This window comes from Grammomys surdaster, unplaced genomic scaffold, assembly GCF_004785775.1.
Source record: "Grammomys surdaster isolate TR1022 unplaced genomic scaffold, NIH_TR_1.0 126178, whole genome shotgun sequence".
NCBI lineage: Eukaryota > Metazoa > Chordata > Mammalia > Rodentia > Muridae > Grammomys > Grammomys surdaster.
Window position 1 is genome coordinate 3,956,478 of NW_021620984.1, and position 17,326 is coordinate 3,973,803.

The following is a 17,326-nucleotide window of genomic DNA, read 5'->3' on the forward strand; positions in this document are numbered from 1 at the left end:
CATCAATATTCAATACCTTCCAGAATGGACAGATGGGCCCTCCTTGCTTATTCTCATAGGTGATTCATTTTCTTCCGAATGACTCTAACAAGGGCTGTTATTATCTGGCACCCTGAAGCCCTCCAAGTGCTTTATGAAGCTGTATCCTATGTAGACATTCTTCCTATAATAGGAACTGTAATGCCTATTAATAAGATAGAGCTGTAGCAATCACAGCCTCCCTTGGTTGGCATCCTGTTGTCACCAAAGGTTTCAGAGACTCCATTTTTCTATACATGTTCCCATTCTCCTGTTTAAATCATTTTCACCGTGGAGAGAGAGAGAGAGAGAGAGAGAGAGAGAGAGAGAGAGAGAGAGAGAGGGAGGGAGGGAGGGAGGGAGGGAGGGAGGGAGGGGGAGGGAGGGAGGGAGGGAGAGAGAGAGAGAGAGAGAAAGAAATTGTGTTTGTTTCCCTTTTGTTTACCTATGTACTCATTCAATTCTTTGTGAGAATTCAAGACAAAAAGCTGACTAGAAAGGCAACTGTCTCACAAAAGAAATCCCTAGTGATCTAGGTATGGCAAACAACAGTCCTTTGGCTTCTAGCATGTTATCTGGGACATTTTACTTAATTTTCTTTAAAAAAAACATAATAGTGCTTTAAGTGTGCCTTCTTGGAACATTATCTCTTGAGACCCTTTTCATGCAGTAGGAAGCAGAGGGCCTCCTGATGGAGACCTGGACAAAATGCCATATACTAGAGAATAGACCCAAGTTTCCCAACATGGCAGCTTCACAGATGACCTTGTCAGTCTGCCTCCTGATGTGGAACAAGATGTAACACCCTGCTGGTTGTCACTGTTAAGATAAATATTCAAGGCTGAATTAAGCTGCTGACAGGTAGGTCAGTTGGTTTGATGGAATTGATAGAATCAATGTGAAGCTTCATGTTTTAGATAATTTGAAAGGATATCATAGCAACAACACATTGATCACCTTGCCAACCTCAGAGTGTACAGATTCATTCTTCAGTCTCTACATATTTTATGCACAGACAACTTGCAAAAGGAGGATGGATTTACAAATAACTAGAACTCAAAAATGTGAAAGGAGAAAGTCTAAATTAACCTAGATGTCATAGGTTAGGAAAGAAGGAATGTGCCTGAAGCAATACTTCTTATAAACTTAGTGTTCATGGCACCCCATGTGCCTAACCATGCTTTGGTCATAACATAAGACCTGTCCTAAAATGTCATAGTAAAGCATATTAATTGGGTCAAGTAGTAATGATACTAATAAGAAGTCCAATGGAAGTGAGTTCTATAAATCTTTTGGCACTAGAGTGTATTGGGGAAAAGGTTTCCAAGTTCTTGGTAACTTACTTAAAGTAGTTACCAAGATACATAGAGGTTTCAAAGTAGAATGGAAACTTTATTAAAATTTAAAGGAGAGTCAACTCCAACAATGCCCTGTAAGGCAGTGGACCTGTTATTGTTTGGGCCTTCATTTTATGGAGTTCAAAAAAAGGAGTTTATTACCTAAAGGGTAAACAAAATATATCTATATTTTGACTGACAGATTTTTATTATGTAAGCTTTTATATGCCATTCACACACACTCTTATAATGCTTCTAATTTTAATCTTATATGTATTTAATTATCCATAAGAAGGTTCATAGACTTTCTTTTTGCTACATGTTTCCATAAGAGTTGATTGAGAGGACACAGATCACTACCCATGTGCTTACAAGCAGTCTAAGCAAGATTGACCCTCTACCTTCTAGTACCTATGTATGGTTAGAGGAGAATATGACTAGAAACTGTTACAAGGAAGACTACATTGGATGTTTCTATGGGGGCATAAGTATGGTTTGGTACAGGTGGTATCACAGGGTGATAAATCCATTGTTAAGATACAAAGGATATTTATAGTCCAAACCAAATAGAGTCTCAGGTTGTTAAGCTATTGCGTATGTTTCTCAAAGCAATGGCTTTACCTCCATTTTTTATCACTGTTATAGTCAGTGTTCTAGTGCTAAGAAGAGACACCAGGAACAGGGTAACTATTATAAGAGGAAACATTAAATATGGACTTGCTTGTGGTTTCAGAGGTTTAGTCCATTATGGTCATTGTAAGGAAACATGACAGTATTCATGGTATTAGAGCACTAGTTGAAAGCTACATTCTGATCCATAGGCAGACAGGGAGGAAAGATTGGAGAAGGAAAAACAGAAAAGAAGATAGATAGATAGATAGATAGATAGATAGATAGATAGATAGATAGATGAGTGGATGGATAGATAGATAGATAGATAGATAGATAGATAGATAGATAGATAGATAGATAGATAATGGATAAATGGATAAATAGAGAATGGAAAGTGAATAGACAGGTGAATAGGGTATGGGTGGATAAGTAGATGGATGGATGAATGGTTAGATGGATGGATGGATGGATGGATGGATGGATGGATGGATGGATGGATGGATGGATAAATGGACAGATGGATGGATGGATGGCTAGATAGACTCGTAGATAGATAGATAGATAGATAGATAGATAGATAGATAGATAGATAGATAAACATGGCTTTTCTTGGAATTTTGAAACTTCAAAGTCCACCTTCAGGGAGTCACTTCATCCAACAATGCCATACCTCTTAATGGTTCTAATCCTTTCAAGCAGGTCCACCTCCTGGTGACTAAAATTTCAAATATATGAGCCAGTGGGTGCCATAATTATTCAAAACACCACAATATTTTTATATCTCTAACTGAGGCTTCATCTTTAACATTATCTCCACAAATATTTAGCTGCTGAAGCAAAGTAAAGGGACATTCACTTCCATAATTTCATAAAAATCTTTAATTCTTTATTTTTTTCTATCTCTGAATCAATCATCAAGTCAAAGGGATAGTGTGGTTGTTGGAGTTAATCTTGTTACAATTTGATGATCAAAGCCATCACTGAGGCAAAAGAATATCATTATCTTTATTGGATGAAATTCACTAGCAATGATTACAAGATTCCTACACCAAAATAAATGGGGCCTCAGTGCTTTGCTTTATCTCCTTTCTAGTCAACTAACTCAACATATTGTAATCAGTCAATTGTTTGTGACCATACTTTCCAGGTAATAATAACTTATGTACTTTGTAGGATGATTTCAGCTGCAAGTAACAGAATCATCAGCTCAAACTCACTTAAACAATAGACTGTATTGTTTTTTTCAAATTGGAAAGTCCAGTACTAGAGTAGACTTCAGGCACTATTCAATTACAACTCACCTATTTATCTAAATTGTCTCAGTTTAACTCTATCTTCATTAAGTGGAGAGAGTCAACATCCCAAATAAAAGAAACAGTATATTGATCATGAGGATTTTCCTAGACACCATTTGCTTGACATCACAATTCAGTTTACCCATTGATTATACATGTAACCTGGATCACTTATTCAACCTCTGTGCATGAAAGTTACATGATATTGAATACTCAAATAGTCATTAAATCTTTTTTAATAGAATTGTAATTAGTTAAGTAAGATAAATTATACAAAACAGTAAGAAAACTAAGTACATTGCCAATATTAATGTTATCAGGAAATTATCAAAGCAACGTAAAGAAAGGATTTATTATGGCTTATGATTCCAGAGGGATAGATTCCATTATGTGTAGCATTAGTTAAGAAAAGCATGGTAGTAGACACATTTTTCTGTCTATACCTAGAAAGCAGAGACAGAGATCAGGAAGTAGGGTGAAGCTATAATCCCTCAAATCCCATCTATAATGATGCATATCCTTAACCAAGGCTCTACTTCCTAAAAGTTCCATAAACTCCCCAGACAGATTGCCAACTGGAGACCAAGGATTCAAATATATTGAGCCTAATAATGTACTCAAACCATCATAATTAAGAACTTCATACTCTGTAATTGGAAATAGAATATTCCCTTGCATTTCTAACTGTTTAAAAATATAAATCAGAAGCTGGAAGAACACAGTCTGCTCCTTAAGAGGACCAGGTTTCAACTTCAAACAACCACATGATTCCTCACTACTTTCTGTACCTCCAACTCCAAGGCCTTCATCTGCCCTTCATGGCATCAGACATACAAATGATACACACATGCATACACATAGAGAGACACACAGACACAAACATATACTTACACACACACACACACACACGCACACACACACACACTCATACACAAAGTGAGTACATCTGTAGAGATAAAAATAAAATAATTGTAATGAAAGAAAATATAAACCATAGACTTGCTGGTGTTGCATACAAATCAACAATTATAATATGAAAATATGATCAGAGTCACTTTGGTTAAGTTAGTGGAGGTCCTGCCTTCCACACAACATCTAAAATTTTGCTATATAATGTAACTAACAATAAGGCTTCATAACACTTGAAATATGAGAAACGTGAGTACTTAGTATGTGTCTGAGTCTCTTTTTTGTAAGTAATATGTTTAGCATTTAATCATCTAATCATAACTCAAAGTAAAAGTAAAATTCCTTAAGTGTTCTTGCTCAGAAATTTGGGAACTATGTGAAAGTTACTGTCCATGGTAGTGAGTACAGTATAGTAATGTTATATCATGAGAAGGCTTCATATTATTATTTATAATTATGTAAATTTCAGCAATTGACATAATCAAAGGTCTTTTTTATCAATTCATTTAATGAGACAGGTTAATGGTAAGGCATTTACTTGCAATTGAAATACACAATAAGAAGTCTAGGTGCAAATAACAACTCTTCAAGAATAAAAACGGGACATAAAGGAGAGAAATTGTTAAAGATTGAGGTGTTCCTGTTCTTGTCAGTGATGCTGAAAGCAAAGTTCCTGAAAAGCATCACGTGATCTTTGTGAGGCAGCACTCTAGTGACTCTCTGGCAAGACAGATGGCAGATTGTACAGAATAATAGTAGTGGCTACCAAATTCATTAGCCAGTGATGAATACTTTACCAGCATTGGTGAAATGATTTGCAATATATCACTGCAGCTTACTAAAGCTTGTGGACTCATAGTCTTAGACATGCATATCACCTCCTTTGGGTGTCTTTGTTAGATAATTTGTTTGTTTGTTTGTCTCTTTGTTTACTTTCAATGAAAAGAAGATCCATCATTCAGGAAATATTCTGAAGTTTGTCTTAAAATACTTTGCAACTGGATTAAAGTTGCAGGTGCTATATACATATAAATTCTAAACTTGTGTTAAAATTAAGTTATTGTATTGTATGTATTGGTAAAGTATCAAACATTTCTTCTTCTCTTTCTCCTCTTCATCCTCCTTCTTTTTGTTTGTTTGTTTTTCTTCCTCAAGACAGAATTTCACTCTTTAGCCTTAGTTGTCTAGAACTACCTCTGTAGACCATGCTGGTCTAAAACTCCCAGAAAACAACCTTCCTTTGCCTTCTGAGTTCTGGGATTAAAGGCACAAACCACATCCAGCTGGCTGATATCACTCATATCTATCCCTATGTCTGTGTGATGCCAAGTGAATACAAAGCATGTTGATTTTTTGCTCTTGTTGCTGCTGCTGTTGTTGTTGTTGTTGGTAGTGGTGGTGGTGTTTAAATTATCCTTTTTTTAAAGATATAATAAAATCTTTGGACACTGAGAAATTTTAACTTTTACTAATAATGAAAGTATAAAATACTAAATATGTATTTTACTTCAAACATAATCACACCGAAATACAAATTATTGCTTCCTGAAACCCGAAGTTTGCCAGACACATGAGTATAAGGTTTTACATATCTTCAACAAATGATAACTGTAACAATGTTTTTTATATATAAATCCAGGAGACAGATTCCATGCTACCTCCTAAATAAATGATACATACAGAGCCTTCATATTTTGATATGCCTTAATCAGCTCAATGGCTGGGCCACTGCCTAATTTACCTCTTGCAAATAATCTTGCTTTATTACTTATTAAATTCTTATTCTACTTTGGCTGCCCTGGACCCAGAGTGCTGCCTGGGAGGCACTCTCCTGGCTCGTTCACATGTGGGCAATGCCTCCCTGTCCTCCACTCTTCTCAGGCACGACATCTTTCCTCTCCTCCTCCTCCTCTTCCTCCTCCTCCTCTTCTTCCTCCTCCTCCTTCTCCCAGCATTGTGGATCTCCTCTTCATTTCCTCTCTCTCTAAAACCCAGGAATCCTAAAAGGGAATCCTAAAAGTCTCTCCCCATCTGTACTGCTGATCCATTAACTTCAGGCATCTTTATTTACCAATCAGAACCAACTGAGGCCAGGGTCCCTCAGTTTTGGGAGAACATAATTAGTATTCCTAATATAAGCAGCTACAGATTACAAGACAGTAGACAATATTTAAAATACCAGTATGTACTGTTGCAAAATGAAAATGTACAAAACTGTGAATTTTATGTATGAATAAAAAAAATGTAGGAATACACAGAAAAGTCAGAGTATAACATAGATTGCATTTAAATCCTGCATTTGTTTTCACTCATGTTTTTTCTTTGAAAGATGAAATAAGTCAGTATATTTTTCAATAGAGTATATATTCCACCAAGAAGCAAGGTGATATTCAGGGTTACAAAGATTAACAACTGTATTCAAAATAAAACATTAATATATATATTTGCTTCTTGATGAATAATTTTGAGATTTCTAGCTTTCATAGTCAATCTATCATTTTCAATGCCTTTCTTTATAAAAAAGAAAACTAGAGACTTTAAAGATGGCCTGAGTCTCTACTCCTGAAAAAGTTAGAAAATGTTTTTGTTGGTGTTGTTTTCATTGTTGTTGTTAATGATGTTGACGATATGCTGTTCACACATAGCATGGCCTGTGATTTTGGTATATAACATAACAATCTTAAATATAAAACAATTAGAAGACAGATCTTTGTTATTTTCACATGAATGTGACTACCTTAGTATGTTACTGTATTAACTTAACTTTTTTGTTGTTATTAGGAGAAAGCATGTTTTCTCAAGAGCGTTATTTCATTTCTCAGATTTTTTAAATTAGTTTTAATATTTTGGATAGATTTATATTTTATGTCTAGTTAGCCACTGGATAGCAATTTTTAAATATCTTACCCTTATGATTTTTCTGGCTCTAACCCTCCCCTTTTAATGTATTCTCATGATTGTGATATTTCATATCCCTTGGCGATGGCTTAAATTTCAAAGCAGGAAGATGCTGGCTTAATTGTTGAAACATCTGCTCCAATTCAGTCTCTTTAGTCACTTCAGCATAATGAATACCCATGCAACCACATCCTTACGTTTCTCTCTTGCGCTTTGGACTAACTTGCCATTCCTCTTGCTCCTGGGAAGCTTCTTCATGTCATTCATTACTGACTTCATGGTGTCATTAGTCTTTCCATAAATGCAATATTGAATCTGAGGAAAGGTTGAGTCCAGTCTTTATGTGATAACAAATACACGCTACAACTCATGGATTTAAATATACACTAGTATATACTATTCAGTTGTGTATGTGTGTGTATATGTGTATATGTATGTGTTTGTATGTGTGTGTGTATATGTGTATGTTTGTGTGTGTGTGTGTGTATTAGAATATATCCATACACTTTGGATAAGGCATAAATGTACTATTTAGCCTTATTATCCATTGCTCCTAAGAAACAATGTGACACACATTGTTTTTATACACCATCTGTTTATACACTTCAATAATCTATTTTTGCAACTGTAACTATAATTCCTAGAAATCAAAATACATTCAAATGACCTGGGAAATATCTCACAGTAGAGTTGTTAACCATGCTCAAACCAGTAGTCTTAAAGAATTAATTCCATGAAAAATTATCAAACAAACTAAACAATAGGACAGACTGCTAATTTATGAGATGTAATTTATCTCAAAGTAGAAAATGTGTAGAATTAATTTGTTCATGTAATTTTATTCCTTTTTTCTTGTACTGCCAGTATATACTAGAATATTTAAAAATTCATTACCAATTAGGAGGTTCTAAAATAAATCTTTCTACAATAAAAATAACTTTCTTTTGCTTAAACAACAATAAAACAGTAACAAAACAGCTGAACATAATAAAAGAATTGATAATAAGTATCTTGATAAATATTGCTTAAAGGCACTATGTATGAAGTACTTAAGTGTAAAAGTTTTACAGGGAGTTGTGAAACTAAACATCCACACTAAGAGCTATCACCAAGAATGTCTTGAAGTTTGGAAGAGTTGAGAAAGTTTGTCATTTCTCTCCTAGGAGAAAATAAGGTTTGATCAAGATTCTGAGTGAAGACTACTTATACCAAGTCCTGTAACACTCAAGAAAATATTCCACGATACTACGATTTTTTATTAAATTAAATACTTTCTAAAATATGTTTTCAGAACATGTTAAGCATGGAAGTTGTCCAGTAGCCAACACATAATTAATGAGATTGATGAGAATATCAGGACATAGACTTTATCACATGAAATATCTATGAGACTATGAAGAAGCAAAGATTAAGTAATATCATCTTTACTACATGTGGAACTGAAGTTTGAAATTGTGAACTTGAGTAAAATTTTACATTTTTACACATTGTGCTTTTTATTTATATAAATTATCCTCAAACATTTATGTTTGCATTTGCGTACATTTTAAAACCGATGAGTCTGTTGGCAGGACACAAAGACAATGATAAGGGTGGGATTAATTTACAAAGTAATTTCTCATACACCCTGAAGAATGGGTGCCTTTCATGAAGGAACAAATTATATTGTCATAGACATCCAATATTTTCAAATCCCAAAAAGACAATTGAATGCTTAGGTCTATTTTTATTTTTAGTTTATGAGATACACAGTTATTTACATTTTAGTTGTATCTAATAGGTAGGTAGGTAGGTAGATAGATAGATAGATAGATAGATAGATAGATATAGATAATAAAGGATATATGATCTAATTTAATTAAATCATTTGTTTTGAAGAGGAGATTTCTGTTTTCTTTGGCTTGTAAAATTATTGAAATATAACCAAAGTATCAAAGAGAAGGAAAAAATTAACCAAGGGTGTAAAAGCAAACATCCATAAAGATATAAGTAAATAATAAAAGAAAAAAGCTCTATTTTTTGCAAAGTATGTAGTACTGTAAAATGTTGCAAATGAAAGTTTTCTTTTTTAAAAAGCTCTTGTATTCTGTTGAAAATACTTTCAATATGTGGTATTTTCCCTCAGAAAGTAGTATGCCAATTTGTGTATGTACCAATAGTCTAATATTTTAAAACTCTAAATGTGTTTATGAGTTGGTAGTACAGTGTTTCTTGTTAATCACTGAAATATCATTATTAGTCACTAGAGGTTAAGAAACATAAAACTATAGGACTGTAAGATCATATTTTACACATGCTCATTAAAGATAAAAACAAGAGGCTAGAAAGGTATTTAAGGAGAAAGTCAAACTTAGTTGTCTGGAGTGCTGTGAAATATGCTGTAAAATGTAATTGCTACTCTGAGAATTGAGCTCTCATTAAGCAAAATATAAGACTTGCCAACTTCAGGCTATGATTTAACAGCTCAGGCTACGAAGCTATCTTATGTACACTGAGAAAATCAACAACACAGATAAATACAAAGAGGTCATAGCAATACATGAAACATGGTTCTCATCCTGAAAGGAATAAGAGAACTCTGGAACAAATTTGAATGACCAGGTTGCAGGGACATAAATTTAGAGTCCTCCAAATTTAATACTCAAACATGGAAAAAATATGATGAAAATTCCAATAGTAACATAACAAAGAAAACCATACATCAAGATACTATAAATACATTGGTGGAATCATGAGAAAGGCAGCATTTATAATATGTGGATCCATTTCTACAGGCCTCACGTGCTGTCTGTGACATTCTGAGCTGTGTGGGTAGAAAAAGTGGTTTTTATAGTTGATAGATTCCAACACATTTTTATCTATTAGCCACAAGATATTAAGTCTGACACAGTGTTGGACAATGAATGACCATTCAGAGCAATAAAGCTAACCTGAGATATGAAAATTAACATCTGGACCTGAAATATGCCAACTTCTTCCACATCTACAACTCTAGTGTATGTTTACAGACACAGTCTTTTCTAGCAGTTCTCCTAGACAGTTACTAGGGACCAAAATTCAAACAACAGAATGAGTGTAGAGAAGTAAAAGTTGAGATGAGAGATTATCCCAAATGATTGCATCTGTCGCGGGCTGATGGTTCTATATTTTCATGTTTTGATAATGCATGGGTCATTAAAACTGGCTTTAAGCCATTATAACTGTAATGATGTAGCCAAGTATTAATTGCTATTACAGTTATTCCCTATTCCTGAATAACTGCCTACAGCGAATCTTAATTTTGTTAAAACTTCCCTTTTTGATGAGGAGATTAGAAATTTTGTGGCCAAAAAAGAAGTACTTAACAGGAGAACTGGAAAACAGGGCATGTACTTGATTTTTACATTTGAAAGAGGCTGACAAGGGCAAATGTAGGTATCCATCCTGTCCTTCACAAAAGTTATTCTGTTCTTGAATCATGGCCAGAGTCCAGTGGAGGCAAATGAATCTCATACTGAGAGCTCCCCATGAGCTGTGCTTCTGAATTTACTTCAAAGTTTCCATGAAAGTTCCCTTAATGTTTTTCAATATAATCAAAATTTTCAGCATTTTCCAATTCTGACCTTCAGTGACATTGTGTTTATAAAGTGTGCTTTACAATCAACCAATTAAACCACCACCACTACAACTGCCACCACCATCATCACTGCTGCTGCTACCACCACCATCACCAACAACAATTAAAAATCATCTACTTCATGTATGTCTACAAATCTAGCATTTTTTGCATGACACAGTGTTGTGCCATGAGTTTTGCCAGAAGTCAGGGCCCCTTGACTAGGAAAGGCTACACTGAAAATTGCATGCCTGTGCATGCAGGGGCAGCTGAAGAGCAAGAAGTACCCCTTCCCTTCTGGAGGTCTTGGGCTAAATGAATATCCTACAGTCTTTAAATTAGCTAAAACTCTGTGGCCCAGGAATCTCTGATAGGCAAGTTTATGCCCATTGAGAATCTCTCAAAGCATTCTTCCCATTATCCCTGGGCAAAGTGTTGTATCCCCTAGAGAAGATTGCTAAGGCATGGGTTTAAACGGAAATGGAATATCATATCATTTGAGATGTAAACTAATGAAACGATTAATGAAATATTTTTAAAAAAGAAATAGAAAGAGAGAGAAAGAGAGAGAGAGAGAGAGAGAAGAAGAAGAAGAAGAAGAAGAAGAAGAAGAAGAAGAAGAAGAGAAAGAAAGAAAGAAAGAAAGAAAGAAAGAAAGAAAGAAAGAAAGAAAGAAAGAAGCCAGCAGATTTGAGTACTCAGTTTCCTTTGCAGTCCCAAGCAATTAAGAGGATGAGCTTTAAAGCCAAAAACAAAACTAGAGCTAAACAACAGCAAACAAGAAAACAAAAACCAGTTAACCAGCTGCAGAACTACTTAAGCCAAAAATCAAGGATAGTACAAAAAGACCTTCACAGAACAGCAACTTCTGACAGACAGGATCTTCCTTTTGGCAGGTGATGGTGTCATCAGGCTGAGTTTTTATGTCCTCAGTGTTATTTCTATCACCGGAGTCAGGTCTGTGTGGCTTCAAGGTTAAAGTGCCTCAAACTTTATTTAGTTCGAATTCCTAACCCTAACCCTAACCCTAACCCTAACCCTAACCCTAACCCTAACCCTAACCCTAACCCTAACCCTAACCCTAACCCTAACCCTAATTGCCAAACATCCCTTCTTCCTTTAACCTCTGGCTTTTGTTTGCAATTTGCCTATGTACAGTGAGCAACACCCTCACCACACTCAAAGCCATGCTTACCTAGAAGTTCCTCTCTTGTATTTCAGCCTCCTGTAAAGTTTCAGATAGCAAATAGAATTCACAATGTAATACATAGGCATCTAGTCCAATTCCCCAAAGAGTGCTCATTTTCATAGAATATACCTTAAGAAACAATATTTAATGTGCTCAAATTCTTATTGGTACTTTGACCTTCTGGATCACCCTCTTTATAGAGTTCTAGGATGTATCTCACCATCTGCTCCTAACTTTACCAAATACCCTCAAAAGGCTTCTGAACCACATGGCCAAGATGCTATAGTCATAACTCCACTTCTTTGAATCAATTTTCTGTGTTAATTTTTTTCCTTGATCAAACAGTGTCACATAATGCCTAAGAGTACATAGATTTATATAGACTCACAGTTTTAGGGGATTCAGGCTGCGTCTAAGTGGTTGAGCAATTCTGTGTCTGAAAGGTTACAGATTAATCCTGCAGTGGAGCCTCTAGCACTGAGATATATCAGAACACCACAGTGGAGACCTTTATGCTACGTCAAGACTAAACAATACAGTTAGGGCATAAACCAAAAAATCTGAAAACATCATACAAACACATCACAAAATGTACCTGAAAAAATTAAACTGGGTCTCAAAAATAAGGAAAAGTGTACAGTCATTCTACCCAGAACACTCCTAATTTCAGCCACTAAAGCTAAGGTCTGCTTAGTGACTAAATTTGAAGCAGCGTATAAAAACTTTATTGTTAATAGATAAGGAGAGAGATCTGTGGCCAATTTACTACATAATAATTCAGAGAAGGGAGAGGATCAGACATCATTTTAACTGAAAATGAACCCAGAAGTCTGTTCATATTCTAAATAAAATGAAACAGTACATCACTGATTAATTTATTTAAATGTATGGTTTGTGGATTAAGTGTTTAATTTGCACATTCAGTCAATAAAAGTATACTATGACTCTAAATAATTCATGCTTGGTAATATTCTATGACAGAAAGAAATATTAATGTGGAATACTCTTTGTATCAATACAATGAGGATAAATACCTAAAGCATATATATGAATGTAAATATAAATGAATATATATATATATATATATATATATAACCAAACAAACAATATCTGAAACAACAAAAAAATTGTATATTTATTCATCAGTTTTAATTACAAAAGTTATGCATAGTATAGATACAGTATCAAAGCCAGAGGTTTCATATGTGCTATTTGTTAAACACACATTTTTATACATAATGAAAGAGATTTCAAGTTTTTTCAGTTATTTTCAACACTTCATTTATTTATGTTATTTAGTCAATAGTAAATTACTGTTAACTTTTTAAAGAGAACTACTCAGTGCTTCAGCTGTGAGTACACAGCTAAAGGAAAACATAAATCATTGAATGAAATAACACATTTTTGTAGACTTTCTTGAAACAATGAATAGCTAATTGATGCGTATTTTCCTAACTTTCATTCAGAATGTGTATGTGTGTATATACACATACACACATTTATTAACTGTTACTATGACTCTTATTTTTTATTTTTTATCTTTTTAAATTTATTAATCATTTTATTTGTTTAAATTTCAAATATAATTCTCCTTCCTAGTCTCCCCTCCACAAACCCCATAGCCCATCCTCCTCCCTTTTGCCTCTTACAGGGTGCTCCTCCACCAACCCACATCTTATTTAAAATCAATTATATCTTGCTAAGTGTAAGTTTTCAGATATGCATTTATCACTGCTTGCCCGGTAAGGGAAGCTCCCGGAGGGAATTATAATGACACTTAACAATGGAATACAAACTGTTGTTTATGGAGTTCCTTTGATCTTTTAAATATTGTAGAGCCTAGATTAAATCATTATTTTAGGACCCATTTGACAGATGAATATACAAAGCTACTGGAAAGAAAAATGTGATCAGCATAGAGTGATTGATGAAAAGATGCAGGATTTGTGCTCACGATCAGGCACTGGCTCCTGTCCTGTGCCCTTTGTAACCATACCACAATAGTGAATTATCCACAGTTTCTATAATATACACCATCACTAATTTGTGGATCATTAGCAAAATGACTAACAAAAGTCATACGGTTGTATGTGAAATCGCAATTTACATTGTAAAATATAAAATTTAACACAAAATAAAATCTATTGTTATGTCTGCCATCCAGAGATAGTGAGATGAGATATTATTGTATATCTTGACAGTAATCATCTTAATAAAATGTCGTTGATTATTTGAAACAGTTCAGATATTTTACATATTATGACTTATATTAAATAACGCAGTCAGCTCAGTAATGGAAGCAAGGTTTATTCGAGTTTCTTTTCCTATCATTATTCAAGCGGAGTGTGTAGCTCGGCAGCCTTGTGTTGTATGTGTGAGTTGCAGAGGACAGGTTTGCAATCGAAGCTGATTGTTTGCCCAAACACCATCTGGCCTTCTCATTTATAATATGTCAAATAAGACTGCCCAAGGTGTGAGGGAAATCTTAATTTCACGTTTATTCAGGTCATATTGGTTGAGAAGTCACAGACCACAGCTCAAACTGCACCATTACAATGTTTATGTTTCTATCACACTCACCTTTTTTTTTTAAAAAAAAATAATAATTTTCTGCATGCCTCTGATTTTCAGTACTTTGTTTGGAATTATTTATAAAATCTAACATTCAAGTCCTAACATTAAACACACTGTTATAATCTAGACTGTCATTTTAAGCTTTAGTAAAATAACTGATTAAATTGGTTAAAAGCCAAATGCAATTGAATACATTTATTTGAAATGATTATTGCCATTCTTGTAAAATTACATATCCATACATAAATACACACATATCTCTAAATCCTTAAAAAAATACATTGTCCCTTGTAAAGAAGATATCTATTCTTAATAACGAGTTATTTTTAAATGAGCTATTAACAGACAATCATGTATACACAAAATTGAGGTTTTACTTGAAAATCAATTCGGTATATTTTAAATAACTAGTTAAACGAGATAGCTGTAATTTAGGTTTATCTGATGTTTTAAATCTGACCTTCAAATGTGTACTGTGGCATGTCTACATTCACATACATCAATAGACACACACAGACACACACACACATGCATAGACACACACATACAAAGATAATGAATAAATACTGATTAAATATTAAAACAAAACCAAGTAAAATATGTTGCATTAAGTATTGCCAGTAAATGTATTCTGTTTCGGTTAAAGTCAGATCTATTTTGACATTTCATACGCATTTTTTTTTTTTTAGAATACAGAGGATAAAAAGTAATAACACTTACAAAAGGGTTTTCAGAAAGTTTTTTGTTTTTTTTGTTGTGTATGTTTTGTTTGTTTTGCTTTTCAACTCATGCCCCTATTGCTTTGCCTCAGGATATGACCCATCACACCCAACTTCAAAATCCATTTTAATCCCCTAATATTTAATGTGCATGTACATCCTATACATTGCCTGTATCCAGTGGGAAAGCAGTACTTCTTACATATCTTGGATTTTTTATGTACCTTTGGAAACTATTTTACAAATTCTTCTTACATACCATAGTTGCTAAAGTATGTGAGGCAGTGGACTATGACACCGGAGAGGAAACCTGGTAAGGTCAAGTGGATTCAGGAACCCTGGCAAATCATAGAGAATAGTAGGAGTTTAAATCTACTCCCAGCCAGATTCCTGTCATGGAACATGTGACCATGACACACCACTGAGAAGACTGTAACAATCAGTCACATGAGATCAACACCTGAAGCCAGATGAGGTGTTGCTAACATCTTATGTCACCTCAAAATGTCTATAAGGTCCTATCCACAAGGAATAGTGTGCACGAGGTATTTCACCAAAGATATCTGAGAGTGTTTGTCTTATCAATCTGTAACACTCCAGGGATGCTTATTCTCTCCTGAAGCTTTCCTTGCTGAACCTCAACCTGGATCAACAAGTTGGATGCTGAGCCTATCACAGGCTCTTCCTGCTCAGACCTTGACCTCTAGCTCACTGCTACATGTAGATGCCTGCCCCTGACTCTCATGGCCACAAAAGACTGCTGAGAATTAGCTTTGCTCAGGCTTCCCCTCAGAGAGTTACAATTACTTAGCCCCTTAGGCCATGCCAAACCCTCTCAGATCCTTGCAGATAGCATCTGGCATGCAGACAGAACAACTGTATTTTGACAGACATTGTTTCTAACGGAGAAACTCCTAAGGGGTCAACATGCAGAAAGTAGATGACTAAGACTACTCAGCTTTAGAGGGACAGCTCTGTTATTTTGCACCCTATCTCAAGGTTCAGTAAGTATCTTCAGAAGACGGAGTGAAAAGAAGGTGAGAGACTGGAGATGAGGTGCAGCACTGACAGGTGCTGTTTTCTGGTCAGCTCACGGTTGTTTATCCACGCGAACTAAAAACAGCTATGGTTACCTGCACAAGAGTAAGCTAGTTAAAGATTTCAGTGGGATGGGAAACAGATGTCAAGGCCTCACCTTTCGATGAGGTGTTTCTCCTATCATTGCTAGGTGAAGCAAAATGTCTTCCCATCATGGTTGAGCAACAACTGAGTTGTCCATGCCTTAGTGGATTGTGTGCTTCCCCATACACTATGAGCAGCATTAATCTAACTCAGTGCATTTATAATTAATTAATTTATTAATAATAGCAATAAATTTTAAAAGGGAACATAAAGTTGAGAAGGAAATAGATATTACTGTCCATAGAAGAACTGGAATGGAAAAGAAGGGAATGAATATGATTACCATACATTGATATGCATGGAAATTCCAAAGAAAAATAACTAAGAAAATATATGTATGTAATGTGTCATAATCATATATGCTCTCTCGTGTTAACTTCTCTATGCCTTTCCAAAATCACATGTACCTTTCTTCTTCCAATCAAGTTCTCCTCTTGATTTGAAAACTTACAGTATTTTCATGACTCACCAAGTTTAATTAGAGTGGGTTGCGTAAGCATGCGTTTTCAGTTCTTCACTGGTGTGTGATGATCACCTCTTACCATTGAGTAAAACCACTGAAAGAAAAATGACTCCCTTTCCTCCTAAACGTATTCACTCCTGATATTTCCTCAGCATGGAGGTGGGATCTCATGAGTTTCTCACCTGTCCACACTGAAATGTTACAGGCTTGATATTTTGGAGGGAAACCCAGCTGCTGGGAGTTTATTATTTCAATGATCATGTTATGTGTGGACACTGCAGATTCACAGTGCTCATTCTCTCGAACTAACGTTCTTTTCTCCAAGTCTCCGTTAATGTTCCCAGAGCATTTGGACAGAAGGAATATACAGTGATACCAATTAGAGATATGGAATCAACAGCAGTTCACTCTCAGAGAACTGTTCATTTACAAACTACTATACTGATTCAATCAAAAAGGACTTTCCTGACAAAGCTGAGAACACTAGTGCTCTAGGTTATGAATAGAATATAGATGTCAATTTGTCATGTCTGTA